Consider the following 5,545-nt stretch of genomic DNA (forward strand, 5'->3'; position numbering starts at 1 on the left):
CCTGAGGAAGGTGTGTTGGGGAGGAATCCCAAAAAAGTAGAAAGTAGAGGAGAAATAAAATAGGTTGCTTTTGTAGATCCTCAGTGGTTAGGTTATCTTCTTCCTCACTGTCCTGTTAAAATCAAACATCCCAAAAAAATTGTTCTTGCAGTGAGGATGAACTGACCACCCCTGGGGGGCAAAGAGGTGTCTATGGCAGGGGGTGCCTCTCTTGCTCCTTTGGGTGATATATATAATCCAGATTTCGAGGCAAAAGGGAGCAGATGAGGTCAGAGTTAAAGGGATGAGGTGCCAGGCAGCTGGGTTGCAGTGGTCCCCAAAGGACCTGCAGGGGAGAAGAAGTCACAGATCTCTAGGAGGGCGACCTGCAGGTGGCAGAGGGCATCACAGCGACCTCTAGATGGTGACAGCAGCCGGGATGCAGCGCAGTGCAGGCAGCGTGTCAGTCCTAGCGGTGCCCAGAGTGCCCAAACAGTGCGCCTCCTGCCTGGGTCAGACTGCGAATGTCAGCTCAGCTGGAGGAATCCCGGGATGGAGCAACAAGGAGAGTGGGTAGGGGGGGTTACTGGAGGGGAGGAGGAGGAATGGGCAGGTCAGGGATGGTGTTACAAGACACAGACACCCCCATCCCTGGGGCGGGACATGGTCTGGCTCCAGTTAGTACTCCGGGAGTCCCACACTCGGTTCATTCATTAGCCGGAGATGGGGCAGGGAGGAGGCGCTGGGCGCTGCAGCTGCTGCTCTCATGTCTGCGCTGGGCACAGGATCCCCTCCAGTCTGCCCCAGAGCTGGCAGAAAGCAGCAGCAGCAGCAGGGTGGGGGTGAAAAGTCACTTTATAAGAAGATTATATCAGGATCCACTGTGGATCACCTATGGATTATCAACTGAGAGCCATAACAGCAAAAGTTAATAGAGCTTTAGTCCAAGAGGTTCTGCAGCAGGTGCAGAGACTTCTCACCAGGTTCCGCATGAGCACACTTTATTGCAAAAAAATTTGTTTTTGATTTTTAAATTTTTTCTATTTTAAAAAATAAATTATGGGGGTTTTTTTTAGATAAGGACATTTTTTAAAAAAGGTCGAAACCATATTAAGGATAAATGTATTTATTTATTTTTATTAATGTTTTCTCATAATGCTTTCTCATTGAAGGGCGGTCCAAAACTTATTATGAACATAATAGTTTATTACCAGACTGTATAGTGTTATACCCCTGGGCACCTAGGAGTTAGGGGACCTCTAACTAAGTGCAGCGGTTGAACACGTCCCTAAGATCTATAGCTGTGCTAAAACTATGATGAACCATTGTACAACACTGCGGAATATGGTGGCGCTATATAAATCCATAAATAATAACAAGTCCGTTGGCTACAATCCGCAAGCCTCTCTTTAAATGCCTTGCAATGGACAGCTCTGTCACTACAAGAGTTAAAAATAAAAAGCAGGGGGCAGCAGAGGGTCTGTGCCTATTTTGCTTAAAGGAACATATTCACCTAAAAATTAATGGAGCGCAGACATTTAAATTATTTTATTTGTTAAAAAAAAAAAATCAGGGCAAAGTCAGAAATATGGAGCAGTTCCCACGGAAACCAAAGGCTTCTTTTGCACAAGAACTGCTCAGTGATTTTACCTTTCCGGCTTGTGGTATATATTTTTTTTTTTTACCCGTATCCTTATATATATATATATATGTTTGATAGGTTGTTATATTTTGTCTTTTCTTGTCTTATTTATTTACCTATTTTGTTTGTTTGTTTCCGCGGTTTCTGTATAACCCTGAAATAAATCACAGAGAAGTCCCAGAAGTTTAGATAAACTACTTTTTTTTCCCCCAAAAAATGAGGAAATGGGTGGCGTTAATCACATCACAGAATCTTCAAGTATAAACAAGAGTTTCTTCAAAGAAAGTAAGACAGATAAAAGAAGCAGCATATGGCATCAGGATAAGGAGAGCGATGCCTTAAAGGGACGGTATCATAAAATCCTGGCTTAAGGATAAGGAGAATAATGTTATATTATATTATATCATATATTATATTATATATATATTATAATATATCATAAAATCCTGGCTTAAGGATAAGGAGAATAATGTTATATTATATTATATCATATATTATATTATATATATTATATTATATCATAAAATCACGGCTTAAGGTTCAGGCAAATAATGTTATATTATTTTATTATATCATATATTATATATATATATATATATATATATATATTATATTATATCATAAAATCATGGCTTAAGGATAAGGAGAATAATGTTATATTATATTATATCATATATTGTATTATATATATATATATTATATTATATCATAAAATCACGGCTTAAGGTTCAGGAGAATAATGTTATATTATTTTATTATATCATATATTATACTATATTATATATATATATTATATTATATCATAAAATCGTGGCTTAAGGATAAGGAGAATAATGCTGTTTAAAGGGACGCTATCAAATCTTTCTTGTTTTATCCTAACTTTGTGCATAGCCCACATCGGACTGTAAAAAAAAGACCAAACTAATGTCAGCTTTCATAAAAAAAACTCAAAAAATTGCATGTGCTAACATTTTTTGGGGCCAGAAATTAGATTTTTTTTAAATAATATAATACATGTTTTATATGATATCTCTCATTGGCCACTAAACGTCTAATTATCATATACGGCTAATCTAATTTACATATTTTGAAGCAGATCAGATCATCCGAGACCTCAGAAGATCTCAGCCCATCGAGTAGAACGCGAGACGCACTCCTTGGTATTTTTTTTTTTCCCCATCAAGTTTTGTCTTGCCCTCTCTTTCCACGTTTATCTTGGAAAACCCCATACGGTTATTTTCACTGCGAGACATTCCTAACGTTAAAAAAAAAACCAGAGCCTTTCCACGTTCCGCTGGTTCCCCGCGAACTTCCATATAGATCAGGGGTGTCCAACCTGCGGCCCTCCAGCTGCTGCAGGACTACATCTCCCATAATGCTCTTTCAGCTAAGGCGCCTGGCTGAGGAGTATGGGAGATATAGTCCTGCAGCAGCTGGAGGGCCGTAGGTTGGACACCCCTGACATAGATCATTTTTAAAGAAAAGTCCCATGGATTTTGACGGGAGATAAGGACCCATTGGTCTAGCCACCCTTGACCACCCATGACAGGTCCATGGAAGAGTATCAACCATTTTTCCCCAAGTGTTATTGATCTGCTACCATGGAAACTGAAAATCTAATTTCCAATGCCTATTGAAACTAAATCAATTATAGGAACCCACCTTAATAACTAAATATTTGTGATTTTTTTTGCAGATTTTTAAAACTTTGGTCTACAACCACCCAAAAAACGATCATCGATTTGATATAGGGGTAGAGGCAGGAATAGGGTATAAAGGGGAAAAAAAGAGGATTATCCAGGGCCCCACAGTAATAAAATGTGCCGCACACTACGTGAACATAAAAACTTGTATATGTGGCCATGTTATAAGGCGGCTGCTGGCCTTAAAGTGCCGGGGCCGCTTAGTTATCCCCCCCCCGTCCTGCACTAATTGTGTTAGAATACTTAATAGCATCCCTAGGGCTCTATGGACAGGTTCAGGTTCCCACTTTTGGCATCTACAGTCTGGTTAAAAAAAAAAGCAAGAATTCCCGAATTAGAGGCATCATCATCAGATTAAAAAGAAAAAAATCACATTTTGGATGTAAAACTTAATAAAACCATAAAAAAATGCCATTTTCAGTCCTGCAGTTTAAGGGACGATACACGCATTGCACCTGGTAGACCCTTGGGAAATATTTCCTCGGAACGTATAATTACCCCGGTTGCCGAGCGTTGTCTGCTTCTAGGTTATAATTAGGGTATGTATTTTTTTTTTACACGCGGCTGGTGGGGAGCTTTAACCGTTTACCCCTCTGCTTACTGCCCACACAGGAGGCCTGAGTCAGCACCTGTGGGTGTTCCGCTCATCGGTTCGGACAGCGTTCCTTCGCTTCAACCCTGATACTTAGTAACAAAAAATACGATTGTGGCCGAGGATACATGCTGTGGTTACCAATCCGCAAACATTTTTTTTAAGACATTGGGTTTGTTTAAAAAAAATATCCCAAAATATGTCAGGTTCCCCCATTTTTCTTTCCGAATTTTTTTTTTTTTTAAAAGAATGAAGTCCTTCATGATAGAAAAGTAACCCCTCTTGACGCCTGTTTCTTCACAATGATCCAGCTTTGCCTTTCCCAGACGGACCATGGACCGAAGTGGAGGTGACATCACTGATGATGTCAACCATGACACCCCTTGCATTAAGTATTCTTTCAATACAGGGCTTCCACATGGGACCATCAGTGGTTAGCATACCAGAAAAATAAGGGCGCGATTTGTGACCAATACGCAAACTCTGTACTTAGGCGATGATGTTGTACATTATGTTGCGTGTGACATCATTGCTGTAGTGTTCTGAGCTACAGGAGGCTCCCAGGTTGCATGTGAAGGGGCAGAAGAGCGCTAGAGGTTCACGGGTTGGGGAGAATTCCCATTAGAGCTACAGGAAAGTTTGATAAACTTATCATAAATATTCTATGGCAGAGTCTTTGTTGGATGGATCCAAAAAAGCAGAGAAAGAAAATCTCAGGCTTGGATGCTCAGATATTTATCCCGTTCATTCAGAAATTTGGGTAAGAACCTTGGGATTTAGGGCAAACCCAGAAAGGTTCCAGGCATGAAGGTTCCGTATTCCGTATTTGTTGTGTTCCCAGGACAAACTTACTCTCGTAGCTTTTGTAGACAAGCGGAGATTTGCCTGACATCAGCAAAAAAACGACACATTGCGAGAAGTCTGCTTAGTTCAATAGAAGAAAGGAAGGAATGGGACACTATCATTAGATTTTCTGATGTGGTTAGGGAGTAATTTCATGTCTAAGTGTGTTATGAAAGTGTTTATGGTTCAGCTGTGAAGTATTTTTAGAGACGTGAGGTTGTCATGCTGCTCAAAGCAGTGCGTTGGCGCTGAAATCCTAGGCAGGCTCGAGGGGACCCGGTCGGCGCCACTTACATGTTCTACATGTTTAGGAGATGGAGAGCAGTGCCCGACTGAGATGGAGAGTAATGCCTGACTGAGATGGAGAGTAATGCCCGACTGAGATGGAGAGTAATGCCTGACTGAGATGGAGAGCAGTGCCCGACTGAGATGGAGAGTAATGCCTGACTGAGATGGAGAGTAATGCCCGACTGAGATGGAGAGTAATGCCTGACTGAGATGGAGAGTAATGCCCGACTGAGATTCTCTGCTTCCTACTTTTTGGGGACAGTTTGGGGAAGACCCTTTTCTATTCCAACATGACTGAGTCCCAGCGCACAAAGCAAGGTCCATAAAGACATGGTGGGATGAGTTTGGGGTGGAAGAACTTGGCCGGCCACACAGAGCCCTGACCTCAACCCCATCAAACAGCCTAGGGTTGAACTGGAACGGAGATTGCGAGCCGGGCGTCTCGTCCACCATCAGTGCCAGAGCTCACAAACGCTCTACTGGATGAACGGGCAAAAA

Source organism: Sceloporus occidentalis, unplaced genomic scaffold (genome assembly GCF_023333645.1).
Source record: "Sceloporus occidentalis isolate IW3139 unplaced genomic scaffold, rSceOcc1.0.p SCAF_66, whole genome shotgun sequence".
Classification (NCBI taxonomy): domain Eukaryota; kingdom Metazoa; phylum Chordata; class Lepidosauria; order Squamata; family Phrynosomatidae; genus Sceloporus; species Sceloporus occidentalis.